A 15,169-nucleotide genomic window follows, 5' to 3' on the forward strand; every position below is an offset into this window, starting at 1 on the left:
CTACCATCAGGCCACAGTACTAGTCCCCGTTTTAGGGTTGCTTATTTTAAAGCTACCTCTAAATCGGACATGATGTGAAATCCAAGGACATTTCCATTTTCTAAACCCAGGAACCTCTGTAATACATTTTGTTAGGAGTCAGTTTCCCATATATGCAGGCTGACAACACTTTACACATTCACATACTATAGGACTAATTATTGAATACATTTTTGCATAAACTGTGCGTAATAACAACATGCCATCAGTCACAATGGAGTCATAACTAATTTCTCTTTCAGACCTGATATCCTGGCCAGTTCAGGGATCCCACGCACCACACAACATTTGTAGACATCAGGAATTGTGTTCTTACCAGCAGAAACAATTTGTGCTGGTTCTCAGAAATGCCGCAGACTGCAGTTATATATTGTAACCTTTCAAAGTATTAATAAATTCCCCCACTCATGGATCGAAAAAACAAGACCATGTCCTTGGCTGTACATGCCTGTTATTTTCTTTTATGCTACTACCTGGCATAACGCAATTCTCTTAGCTCTTTTTCTAAGGCCTAATGCAGTTGAGACCTTGCCTAAGTGTGCTTTCCAGTGGCCACACAGTTTCAAAGGCAATTCCTCCATTTTACCTGCAAATTGTGCAGCCATTGGCCATGTACAGTAGGCTTGTGTCTGCGTGAACTGGAGGTGCCTTCATCCCATTATCATGACCATTTGAGAACGCTACAGCCTCGATCACGTTCCTTTTCAGATTCTCAACACCTATTAAAAAAAGATTAAAAAGGAAAAAAATCATGAATGGGTCCCCTCTCTCCCAGGGCCCCATAGCAGTCACATAGAATACAAGCTCTGGAGGCAATTGACCCACTATGGTTCAAGAACAAGGGTGGACCTCTTCCTTTCGGCTTCAGGAAAACGGCTTTTACTTATTTTCTGTCTTAATTTCTCTTGAAACTTAAAGCCATTATTTTCTGAATTTCTGGCAAAGTTAATTAGGAATAGCCCTTAGCATCGCGCTTGCTCTCTCAGCTGGACAACCCAGTATAGCATTCCAGTTACTTGGATCTCATTAGACAGTACAATAGAAATAGTAAATATGATCATAAATGGGCATATCTGGAATAAGCACAAGGACCACAAGAGTTAAGGTCTCTATACACATTAGATTAATGTTGGCTGAACCAGCCAATATCAAGGGGCTTGGCTGACTGTCTAATGTATATGGGGGTGCTGCCCGACTGACAGTCGGGGGAATGTCAATCGCGCATGTCTGATTTTGAACATCCGATTGCATTAGAGTTTATAGCAACAACAAAACAGTTTCCCAGCTTTTTCCACATCCATTGTTACCAAGGTATAGCAATGGATACCATACTAAAATTGTACTGCTTTATTTTCCCTACAGCTACCATCTGATATTGAAGTGATAACATCTAAGCCTAAATTCCACTGATGAGGATATGGTGCAGATTTTCTGTAGCATTCCTGCATCAAGAAGCTAAATTAGATTACTTGTATTATTTCATTGCGTTTGAGTGCTTTTGTTTTTTTTACATGCATTTTTATTGCGTTTTTTTCTCAGCAATGTTTTTATCTCATTTATGTCTATTAAGAAAATCTGCAGATAAAACACATATTTACCGCAAGAGAAATTGACATGCTGAAGGTTTCAAAATCTCACCGCGAGTCAGTTTCAATAACATAAAAAAAAAAACCCACAGTTTCTTCTCTGTACTGATTATGCTCCGCGCCTGGCTGCACTATATATGGTTTCCAATGGATTTTAGTAACTTCATAATTGTAATACTAATAGCTTAAAATGTTCCCTTCCTTTCTTTTTCTTCCTATAACTTGATGTTTTATTGGACTGTTTATTCTTCGTTTTTTTGTATTTTTGTAATTGAAAATTATATAACCTTTCAATAAAAATTGAATTTAGAAAAAAAACAAACCATAGTGGCCATGAATGAGATTTATAGAAACATGCTTTGCTAGAACATTAATACGCTCGTCATTTTTTGTGCACAGGTATGCTTACCCTAATGGGTAAATTGCAACAGGTACCTTCAGTATGAACAGTGGGCATGCAGACCCCTTCAATGAGACACAGTAATGCCTGTCTAGTACAACTGGATGAATAGTCATCATAGCTCTGGCAACCTTACAACATATTAAGTAGCCTTGCATAATTGTGTGATGATATGATCCAAAGTTAAGTAAGAAGCAATAAAGTATTACGGTAGATGCTGAAAAGTAAAATGAGATTTATATATGTGAAAATGTAACAAACTGGAAAGTGAAACATGAAATAAACAAGACAAACAGGTGTGTTCACCAGTAATGTGTGAAAATGGAAAAATGGAAACACAAAAGAGACAATATTATATGCAGAAATTATATAAAATCTCAACACGGGCAGTTCTATACATTTATATACATATTTATATACGGTACATATGTGGCACCCCAGAGGGTCCGGTTGCCACAGTGGTATTGCCTCCCTCAAAAGAGGTGATGCCATGTCTGGAAGCAAGCAGGGGTTCTTTTAGCCAGGTAACACAATACATGCAACACTTCCTGGGTCTAGACCAGCAAGGGGAGGACCCTCCCCTTGGCAACTGGATCTGGAGGCGGGGTTAGTTTAGTTCAGTGCTAGGAGTTAAGTTTAGGACATCGAAGAGAGAGGAGCTAGGGACTGAAGCTGAGGTAGCTCGTTCTAGCTGAGTTTCACAAAGAAACGGACACCGGAGTCCGAGGCTGTGGGGCACTGCAGGCCCAGCAGCAGATACTGCAGGGCAGGAGATTGCAGGTCTCCTGGCCCCATCAGACGCCCGGAGGCTCAGTAGCACAGAGGGACCAGTACCGCCACGGATGAGCGAAGCATCCACAAGGCCCGCGCTACCAGCCATACGGGTGAGCACCGCACGTTACACTCAGGGACGTGGGCTACAACACAGCTACAAGCAGAATAGTATAGTAAGAATGGCAGGCCTACAACTCCACCTGTCAAGGAGGACTCTATGCTTGCTTCCAGGCTGACCGGACTCTTATCACTAGCCAGTACTCCAGTCCAGGCCTGTCTAAAGTGTCATCAGTAAAGACCCTGGGACTGTACTGCACGGACTCTGTGGTTATTTCTGCACCGCGACACCCTGCACAACCACCATCATCCACACACACTGCCCTGAAGCTACACTCTTCCTGTGGGGAGTTATACCACCCTCGCTGCCAAACCACCAGCTTCAGAGGACTGTTCCGCAGCGGCGGCCTCATTAGCCGCACTCCACAGGTGTCACATACCGTGGTGAAGTTTCCCGCCAATTGCCGCTGTTTCCCGCCATTGTCCGCCATTTCCGGTTCGCCGCGCGGGAAGAAGAGGGGCGTAACCGCTGGAAGCGCGCAAAGCCCAAGCCCCGCCTCAAGCACTGACGCAGCGCCAGGTCCTGGAAGGAGCCCCAGCGAGCGCTGACGTCAGACGCATGCGACGCCAGGTCCTAAAAGGAGACCATCGCCTGCGGAACTGCGGCCTATGGGAAGCAAAGTGAAAGAAGGTAGGCCACGGTTCACTAGGGGGAAGAAGACGCCCAATATGGAGGGAACTTCAGCCACAGGCGCGGCCGCTGCCGCGGTAATGCCATTCTCCATGCCATATATACCGAGGTCGGCGTGGTTGCCCCAGTACTCAGGAGAGTCACACACCCTGAGTGACTTTAAAGAAAGACTGAGCGGCTTATTTAAAGTGTACCCCCTGTCTGAGGAGCAGAAAGTGAGCATCCACATAGGCCAGTTGATTGGTGCAGCCCAGAGAGAAGTGAAGTCCTGGTCAGCCAGAGACAAAGGGACTGTGAAAGAGATACTGGCCCGCCTAAAGGACACCTTTGACACCCGTACTACAGCTGAGATAAAAATGAAGCTTTATGAGTGCAAACAACGGGCGCAGGACAGTGTACAGGACTATGCTTTAAATCTGCAGGAGGTGCTGCGGGCCATCAAACAGGTAGACCCCGACAGTGTGCATGATGAGAACAAATTGCTAACTGAGCAGTTTATTGAGGGACACCTGTCCAGCGCTCACCGGACACAGCTGCGCATAATGGCTCTGCAAAACCCCGATCTGGACTTTGCACAATTTAAAGAAAGCCATCCGGGTGCTACGAGAACCAATACATCCCACCGGTGCCCAGCTATCACATACCACCAGGAGGTGGCATCCTTATCCCCAGAACCTGTAGTGGCTGATGCACAGACTCTAGACAATGCCCCGTCTACAGACCTGCACCTTCAGGTCCAAGAGCTGACTAAACGTGTAGCTGCACTAACCAAAATGGTGCAGTCCTTGCAGGTGTCCCCCAAGGAAAAGATCCAGCTGGCTTCCAGTCCGGAGGATGTCCCGTGGCAACGACAGAGGAGGATTCCACCAACCAGAGGGAGGAACAGCGACCGCTACGACCAAGACGGACAACCCATCAACCGCCGCTGCCACAAGGCAGGACACTATGCAAGGTACTGTAATTTAAACGAGCAAAACCTGGGGCAGAGGGCCAACCCCCAGGAGTAAGACCAACAGGCCCACAAAGCTGGCGAGACAAGTACGTGGGAGGACGGCCGGTCCTACCTGTCGTGCTTGATGGCATCCCAATGAGCGCGCTGCTGGACACTGGATCCCAGGTGACCACTATCCCCTACATTCTTTATAAACGATACTGGACTGATTCGGACATTATCCGCCGTCCAGATGAACATTTAAGCATCTATGCCAGCAATGGTCAGCCCGTACCTCAAGTGGGGTTTAAAGAAGTGACCATAAAGGTTGGCAAAGTAGAGTTGCCATCACAAGGAATGATAATTGTTGACATTGACCGCAGAGAAAGTCATCCCATGATAACCTTAGGCACTAATGTCATTGAAAATTGTCTTTCAGAAATTATTGTCTTGTTACAGCAGGTTGCGGAGACCGCCAGTTCCAGTCAGCAGCGGGTTCTGCAGAGAGAGATCAGAGCCCTGATGAGAAGACAACAGGTAGGACTGTCTGGTGGTGAAATTGGCAGTGTCAGGATGATTGACCCGTTCCCTATTGCCATGCCCCCAAGAAGTGAAATGTTGATATGGTGCTGGGCAGCAATCGGTCTCAGGGGTAGAGATTACCAGGCCCTGGTAGAACCCGTATACTCTGACAGTAGGCCCACCATCTTGACAGCCAGGGGGGTGGTTGATGTCCGCCATGGGAGAGTGCGAGTCCGCATCCTAAATATTGGGGAGAAAGAAGTCCATTTGCCCCAGTATGATACCCTTGCCAAATTATTCACCGTCAGCAACAATTCTATAAAAACAGTGGAACCCTTACCTCCATCCAAACCGGTGGAGGATAATGGCTCCAAGGGACAGATGGAGGACTGGTGTCAAAAGCTACACGTGGGCACTGACTCCACCCCTTAGCACCAAAAACATGGAGTATACCGGGTGGTCCAGGAGTATGAAAGGGTCTTCAGCAAACACCCGCTCGACTTCGGGCAGGTAAAAGGGGTTCAACACCATATCCCCACGGGAAACCATCCACCCATTAAAGAGCGGTACCGGCCTGTACCCCCTGCACACTACCAAAATGCCAAAGGGATGTTACGAGAGATGAAGGAGGCTGGGGTGATAAGAGATAGTTGTAGCCCCTTGGCAGCTCCATTAGTTCTCGTAAGGAAAAAAGATGGCACGATGAGAATGTGTGTAGACTACAGGCAAATTAACCGCATTACGCATAAAGATGCCTACCCGTTAACCAGGATTGAGGAGTCGCTAGCTGAAGAACTTCGAGACAGTCCTGCTGTACCTGGATGACGTCATAGTATACTCCAAGTCCTATGAAGATCACCTGAAGCACCTGGGAGAGGTGTTTGAAGCCCTAGCTGGTTTTGGCCTGAAGGTGAAGCCATCAAAATGCCACCTGTTGAAGCCCAAGGTACAGTACCTAGGTCATGTGGTAAGCGCTGAAGGTGTAGCACCAGACCCTGACAAGGTCACAGTAATCAAGGACTGGCCAAGACCCTCCACTATCAAGGAAGTGCGGCAGTTCCTCGGGTTGGTGGGCTACTACCGAAGATTTATCCAAGGCTTCACCAAGATGGCGGCACCCATGCAGGACCTCCTAGTAGGCCAGTCCAGGAAGGCCAAAAACCCGAAGCCTCCATTCAAATGGGATAAGCCGAATCCTTCAGTAGGCTGAAGATGGCTCTCACAGGAGACGACATCCTGGCCTACCCTGACTATGGCCAACCCTTCATACTCCATACAGACGCAAGTAACGTGGGGCTAGGAGCGGTGCTGTCCCAGATACAGCAAGGCAGAGAAAGAGTGATTGCCTATGCCAGCAGGAAGCTCCGGCCCACAGAAAGGAATCCCGAAAATTACAGTTCCTTCAAGTTGGAGTTCCTCGCTGTAGTCTGGGCTGTGACAGAGCGCTTCAAGCATTATCTCGCCTCCCCCAAATTCACCGTCTTCACGGATAATAACCCGCTGACGCACCTGGACACTGCGAAACTTGGTGCCCTGGAACAAAGATGGATGGCCCGACTGTCTAATTATGAGTTCACTATCAAGTACCGGGCTGGGCGCAAGAATACAAACGCCGATGCGCTGTCCAGGATGCCTAACTTGCCAGATGGGGGAGAAGACCCGGAGGAGATAGAGATCCCCGCTTTCCACCATCATGGAGTAACCCAGTGCTCCCAATGTGTGAAGAACAGGTGCTACGCCAACAGAGAGGCCACGTTCAATCCATTGCCCCACCATGGATGGGCAGAGACACAAGATAGTGACCCGGCTGTCCGCCTAGTCAAGGAATTGCTGACACGAGCTGACTCGTACCCTGATCCAGATGCTCCAGAGGAGACCAAACAGCTGTGGAAGGAGAAGGGCAAGCTATTCATCTATGAAGGGAAGCTGTGTCGAAGAGCTGTCAACTCCCGGACACATGAATTGGTCTGGCAGGTGGTAGTCCTGAGGCGGGATGCGTCAATGGTCTTGGAAGCGTACCACGATGGAGCGGGACACTTTGGCTGGAAGAAGTTGGAAGTCCTGCTACGTGAACGGTTCTACTGGGCTGGCATGAGGAAAGCAATCGAGAGGCGGTGTCGAGAATGCGGACCATGCAACCTGAGACGAAAAGACTGTGACAGCCAGAGGGCTCCCCTGCAGCCCATCATCACCAAACAGCCACTTGAACTGGTAGCCTTGGACCACGTGAAGCTAGCCCCAAGCAGGTCAGGCTATGTCTACGCTCTCACCATCGTAGACCACTACTCCCGGTTCCTGGTAGTAGTGCCAGTAAAGGACCAGACGGCTCAGACAGCAGCCATAGCATTCCAACAGCACTTCTGTTGCCCGCACACGGACCGGGTCACCGCCACTGTGACTACAACCCCCAGCATCTACCGGCCCGGTTCCGGGTGCCCCACGGCCCAGGGGGCGCATCACATGCACACACACACTCATAGTCAGATATAATTTAGGTAACTGTGGGACGATCAGAGAAGGAGAGGTGATCAATCAAGGAAACTGGGCACTGATCAATATGGCTGCCTACCATACCTTATTCCACTGCATTCATAGAGGATACAATAGGAAATCATTACTTTGGGGACATCTCTAGTCTCCTGACAAGTCTGTTTTAGTAAATACTTGTGTCGCCCATGAAATACCAACATTGGAGCATCTTTTCTTTGTGCTCCCAGTTGTGCTGGTCCTCTCTTATTCCTCCTAGAAATGTATAAATAAGTTAACAACTGGTTATTACAATTCGGCTTGTCAACAGCATGTGACGATACACATTCTGGTGTTGCCAGTACTTACTGGACAGTGTCAAAAGCTTGTAAGGACGCCACTTTTCACAAGTTGAGTGGTAACATCCAATAGTCAATTTGTTGATAAATTTTCAGGAGGACTAACAGAAGAATATGACAATGTATAATTCTAATACGAGATGCTTTAGGATTTTTATGACATGGGTAATGCAAGCATTAAATAAAACTTGACTTATTAGTAGCGCCAACAGGTTTCTTTATTTAGCTATATGCTCCTAAATTCTCTGTACCTATGGCACAATGCTTGAGGCTTTTAGGGGTGCTGTATTATGACTGCACACAACAGTGAACATGCACATCTAAGTGTGTATGAAGCCAAACATCGATATGAATGGATTAGTTATTTATGGATATGTAATGATGGCCATATTAGTTGGCACTCAGGTTTCCAAAAACAGATGTGTCTTACTTTTTGCGTCGCTAATTGCAGACATAAGTAAAGGCATTGTTGGGGTTATTTGTGGAGATATGAAAATAAGCTGCAGGTCCATAAACGTCTCCTTCACTCAATGCTATTGTCGTTGTGCCAAGGGCCGTCCAGCACTCCCACAGCTGGAACTGCCTGGGAACATGGGTCATAGACATAGCCTCCTGAAATCACATGTAGAAGGAGTACTGTGCCTGTTTCCAACAGTGGCTTTGTGCTCCCGGCTCAGATACAGAACAGGAAATTATCGTACAGAACCTTAAGCCAAATTCAACACCTATCTAATCCGTCCTTATCTGCTGTGAACCACAGGCCACCGAATAATTGCCTGCCTGCTTGGATCTGTGTTATACAAACAGTTATTTGCGCTGTCTGGATGGCAGAGAGGTTTTCAGAATTTCATGTTAAGAATAAAGCCTGCAAAACAGTCACAACTAAATTTCCATAAATTCAAATGTATTTTTTTTATAAAAAAAAAACTTTATAAAAATGTATTATAACAATGTGCGCTAAAAATGACAGTATCAGTGTAAAGCAACAGCCCAAGCTAAACTAAGGTGACCACAATATGTGCACTTAGGCTTTACTATTGCGTGGTGGTCACCTTTCTGTGCGGAGCTGGGCATCCTTTATCCATATATACTGTAATGTACACAGATTGTAGCCCATTATACAGATACAGTACTCTTGCAAATGTTGGGAGCACATGTAGTGCTGGCTTCCGGCAGATCATCTATGCACTGTACAGTGGCATACAGTCAATGGCGGCAGGCAACGCGGCTGCGATGGGGCCAGTCATCGCATGTTCAACTGTATCCGCATCCTAGATGCCAATACAGTTGAAAGTAAATGATGTAAGATGGTGCGTCAGCGGACGCTTCCTCCTCCATCATTCTTCCTCAGCGTCTGACATCTCAGCGCAGCAGCCTTGATGAAGTCACTACATGGTGCCCGCTGTGCTGAGATGTGCGGCTCTTCAGAGTGCTCGCTGCAGAGACTCGAGCAGTGGAGGAACGAGGCGGAGAGGTGAGTATTGTTTTCTTGTTGTTGTTCGAAATTGTGGTGGCCATAATACTGTATGGAAGACTATGGGCAGTGCATTAAACTGTATGGAGGACTATGGGTAGTGCATTATACTGTATGGAGGACTATGTGGAGTGCATTGTACTATATGGATGACTATCGGGGTGCATTATACTATATGGTGGACTACGGGGGTTCATTATACTATATGGAGGATTATGGGGTGCAGTATACTATGTGGGGGACTATGGGATCCATTATACTATATGCAGGGCTAGGTGGGGGCCATTATAATATTTGGAGGGCTATGTGGGGGCCATTATACTGTATGCAAGCAATAATACAGTGTGGGGTCCATCATATTATGTGGAGGGCTGTGTGGGAACCATTATACTCTTTGTAGGGCTAGTGGAGGTAATTATACAGCGTTGTGAGTTGGGGGCCATTATACTGTATGTAGGACCATTATACTGCATGGAGGGCTGTGTGGATGTCACAGCTGGGAGATCATACTGTCTTGGGGTCACCATACTTTGCATGTGGAGGGTACGGTGGTGGAAGTCATTGTGGGGGTATCATACAGTGTTTGTGTAGAACTTTTGTTGGCATCATACTTTATGGGTGCAATGAGGGCCGGCTCCAGTTTTTCATGGGCCCCGGGTGAAAGAGTCTCAGTGGGCCCCTTTAACACATACCACGATTCATGATGCACAGATACGGCAGAGAAATATAGGTATAGTACAATGCCAAAGATTTCACTTACTTCTTACATTACATGAGTGATATCTATTGTAAATTTTACAATACCATACAGCAGAGGGGATTCAGGTGATCTAGGGTCCACAGGTTTCAGGGTTTCAGTACCTGTAGTATTAGAGGTAATCGGGATATTGATAAATGTACCCTACCAGTAGAAACTGTCCTCAGCAGTATACCCTTTACAAAAGTCATTTTCCTCCTATATAGTCCTCCATACAGTATTATGGCCACTACATAGTCCTCTATACTGTATTTTGGGCACCATATAGTGCTCCATACAGTATAATGGGCCACATATAATGCTACATTCAGTATAACGAGCCCCATATATTGCTCCATTCATTATAATGGGCCCCATATAGTGCTCCATACATTAAAAATAAATAAACAAATACTCACCTCTCCCCGCTCTCTGGTCTCTGCAGCGCATCTTCTGACCCTCACAGAGCTCAGATGATTAAGGTGAATGATGGGAGAGGGAGGGTCAGCTGACGGCTCCCTCACCCATCATTGGTTTAAACTGTATCGGCATGAAACAGTTAAAAGTACAATGCGGGGGGCGTTGGCACAGGGTGCCCCTGACTCACGGGCCCCATAGCGGCCGTGTGGTCTGCCGCCATTTCACAGTATGCCACTGAGTGGGCCCCCCGTTTTCCACTTTTTCACTTGCCTGGCTGCTGACGCCGGCCCTGGGTGCAATGAAAGGGAAATCTAGGACTTTGGTAGGGGAATAATTACTTTTTAAAGGCTGCAAAGTTGTGAGATATGCTCCTCTGTGACCCCACCGAATATTATTTTATTTTTCTGTTGAGGAGCCTAATTAGAACTTCTGCTACGGGGCTCCATGATTTCTATGTACGTCCCTGTATGCACAGATAGTAGTACCTCCCTGTCTCTTCCTGTAAATGACTGTCTGGTTGTATGGTCTTCTGACTTTTCTCTGGAAATATTGTAGGTATAGGTAGTACTGCGTCACTACCTCTCTATGTAAACTAGGTAGCAACCATAGTAGTGCTTTCCTATCTGTTGATGTAAATGGTGTGAACATACAGTAAATGGTAGGTGATATAGTGATCCAGGTGCAGATAGTGCTTGCTGTCTCTCTTGAAATCATGTAGATACAGTGGGTACGGAAAGTATTCAGACCTCTTTACATTTTTCACTCTTTGTTTCATTGCAGCCATTTGGTAAATTATAAAAAGTGATTTTTTTTCTCCTTAAAGAACACTCTGCACCCCATCTTGACTGAAAAAAAACCTGAAATGTAGAAATTTTTGCAAATTTATTAAAAATGAAAAACTGAAATATCACATGGTCATAAGTATTCAGACCCTTTGCTCAGACACTCATATTTAAGTCACATGCTGTCCATTTCCTTGTGATCCTCCTTGAGATGGTTCTACTCCTTCATCGAATCCAGCTGTGTTTAATCAAACTTATAGGACTTTATTAGGAAAGGCACACACCTGTCTATATAAGACCTCACAGCTCACAGTGCTTGTCAGACCTAATGAGAATCATGAGCTCAAAAGAACTGCCCAAAGAGCCCAGAGACAGTATTGTGGCAAGGCACAGATCTGGCCAAGGTTACAAAAGAATTTCTGCATTACTCAAGGTTCCTAAGAGCACAGTGGCCTCCATAATCCTTAGATGGAAGAAGTTTGGGACCACCAGAAGTCTTCCTAGACCTGGCCGTCCAGCCAAACTGAGCAATCGTGGGACAAGAGCCTTGGTGAGAGAGCTAAAGAAGAACCCCAAGATCACTGTGGCTGAGCTCTAGAGATGCAGTAGGGAGATGGGAGAACGTTCCACAAAGTCAACTATCACTGTAGCCCTCCACCAGTCGGGCCTTTATGGCAGAGTGGCCCGAAGGAAGCCTCTCCTCAGTGCAAGACATATGAAAGCCCGCATAGAGTTTGCTCAAAAACACATGAAGGACTCCCAGACTATGAGAAATAAGATTCTCTGGTCTAATGAGACGAAGATAGAACTTTTTGGTGATAATTCTAAGCGGTATGTGTGGAGAAAACCAGGCACTGCTCATCACCTGCCCAATACAATCCCAACAGTAAAACATCATGGTGGCTGCATCATGCTATGGGGGTGTTTTTCAGCTGCAGGGACAGGACGACTGGTTGAAATTGAAGGAAACATGAATGCGGCCAAGTAGAGAGATATCCTGGATGAAAACCTCTTCCAGAGTGCTCTGGACCTCAGACTTGGCGAAAGTTCACCTTCCAACAAGACAATGACCTTAAACACACAGCTAAAATAACAAAGGAGTGGCTTCAGAACAACTCTGTGACCATTCTTGACTGGCCCAGCCAGAACCCTGACCTAAACCCAATTGAGCATCTCTGGAGAGACCTGAAAATGGCTGTCCACCAACGTTCACCATCCAACCTGACGGAACTGGAGAGGATCTGCAAAGAAGTATGGCAGAGGATCCCCAAATCCAGGTGTGAAAAACTGGTTGCATTATTCCCAAGAAGACTCATGGCTGTACTAGCTCAAAAGGGTGCTTCTACTCAATACTGAGCAAAGAGTCTGAATACTTATGACCATGTGATATTTCAGTTTTTGTTTTTTAATAAATTTTCCAAAATTTCTACATTTCTGTTTTTTTTTCAGTCAAGATGGGGTGCAGAGTGTACTTTGATGAGAAAAAAATGAACTTTTTAGAATTTACCAAATGGCTACAATGAAACAAAGAGTGAAAAATTTAAAGGGGTCTGAATTCTTTCCGTACATATATTACTGCTCTCTATCTCCCCTTGTGAATTAGATAGTTAGAGATAGAACCGCTTCCCACACAACCTTTAGGCTATGTTCACATGTCTAGTAATGATCCGTTAGAACGGATACAGCAGCAATCCATTGGCAAAAAAGTTAGGTAGACACAACTTTTTTATCTGCCTGAAAAAAGCTGATTTCAACTGGATCCATTTTTTTAACATTGAAGTCTATGGACAACGAATCCGTTAATTAGCCATCCATTGTCTTCCATTTCTAACGGATGCAGCAAGCAAAAAACGGATCCATTAGAAATGGTAGAACAATGGATGGTTAATTAACAAATCCATTGTCCATAGACTTCAATGTTAAAAAAATCGGATCCAGCAGAGATCAGTTTTTGAAAAACAGACTAAAAAATTGTGTCTGCACAACTTGTTTGCCAACGGATTGCTGTTGGATCCGTTCAAATGAATTATTACTGATATGTGAACATGGCCTTAAATGATCACAGAAAAATATACAGCCTTACCAACACTAGCCAGATTACCAATGCACTAGCAGGATGCAGCAGACCCCCATGATAAAGGTGTGGGGGGGGGCAGCACAGGTGCAAAGTACTCATGAATCGGCCACTCACAAACCTAACAATTCATGGAAGGGGTGGTTGCCTAGTATTAAAAATGCACACAAATGAGGCTTGTATAGTGCGCCAATCACACAGGTACATGTGATGCACAGTGTCTGGTTTACAGTTCATGGATGTTACATATCCATACAATTAGATCATGCGGGTTTCCCAGCAGTATGTGACATGTAGAAGCAGTGCTGTTGCAGAGTGTGACATGCAGAAGTAGTGCTGTTGCTTTAAAAGCATTCAGCAACTATTAGAAGAAACACAAGCACATGAGACAGGAAGTGTTGTGCTCCAGAAGCATCCAGAAACTAAAGGGGTTAACACAGTCACAGGAGAAGGGGAGTGTTTTAGCAGAGCCCCAGGGAGATTGTGGGGAATTTGTTTACTGTCTGGCTGGAGCGAAGAGAAAGGTGGTGTGTGTGTTCTGTATCTCACAGAAGTGCTCCTGCAAGTGAAAAGGATTCAAGTCAGGAGTGAAGCTAAGCACAGGTCAGATAGAGTTCCTGAACTAGCAGTGCAGAGTATTGTCAGGCAGAAAGATAAGGACTGGAAGAAATGGTGTCACAGGGATTATCTCCCTCAGCAACCCCCCCCCCCTCCTCCAACTCACTGTGCTGTAAAGAATGCTGTGTTCATTAATGTTCCTTTGCATTAGAACTATGCTGTCCTGTACTACTGGGAAGACTGTGAACTGCTGTGCTGCTAAGGAAACTGTACTGTTTGTCACTGGAGCCTGTTGCTCATAAGACTTAACTTGCACTGGCTGTGCGGTTTCTTATTAAATGCTACTGTTCTACCATTTATGAGGTGTAATGCAGCGACTTGCTGGCATTACGGTAATGGTCTAGGATGTGTTTTACCTGACCATATACCTTCCCCCTCAGGTGACTGGTCACGTGACTGTGACATCGCACAGGTCCTGTATGCACAGTAAAGGTCTGTACATCTGACTGGGACAGCACACAGGACCTATACACACAGCTGACTGATCACATGACTGTGACATCAGCAAGGTCCTGTCAGTATGTGTGTGTGTGCACAGGATATATAAACCCTGGTAATTTGAGAGAGGTGGTTCGGTGAGAGAGGCGTAAGGCCTTTTCCCGTGTGTGTGGGAACACCATTCGTGTGAGGCCTAGTGAGGCCGAGAGTGAAGCCTGGCAGCCTGGAAGGCCGAGCCTGGGTCCGGTGCGTGGATGTCAGTGGCCTTTGAGGGAGAGCCGGCTTGGTGCAGAACCCTGAAAGGCGCAGGCTGGATGTCAAGTGTGGAAGACATACCAGTAGCCTACGAGGGGATGACGGCTAGAGACCCCCACCTGGGAAAGCCGCAAAGCCACAGTGGTGGCGGAATAAACGGACTGTAGCAGCCAAAACCCGCTAAAGGTAAAAACGCTGCGTTATATGGACATTTATGTTGTTGCCTAGCCGAGGGCTATAACGGGAGCCAAGTGGACGTATCTGTCGCTGGAAAGGCTCCCGAGTGTGATGTGTGTAATATGCCGGTCTGCCACTTGAGAAGCTCCCGGAGGTGATAGGTGTAAACATGCTGGGCGTATACTAAGATGGACTGTGTGATTAGCGGTTTATGCTGAAATAATAAACTGCATTGTGAATTATCGGAAGGACATTGCTTATGTGCCTTAATTGACCCGGTGCATCGAGTATTCCCCATTATGATGACTAGCGCTGCCTTACATATGGTTCGAGAATGCGGGCAACGGCAGCCCGGTTGCTAGCGGCAACG

Source organism: Phyllobates terribilis, unplaced genomic scaffold, assembly GCF_046119375.1.
Source record: "Phyllobates terribilis strain yellow unplaced genomic scaffold, ASM4611937v1 Scaffold_7__3_contigs__length_470593459, whole genome shotgun sequence".
Lineage (NCBI taxonomy): Eukaryota > Metazoa > Chordata > Amphibia > Anura > Dendrobatidae > Phyllobates > Phyllobates terribilis.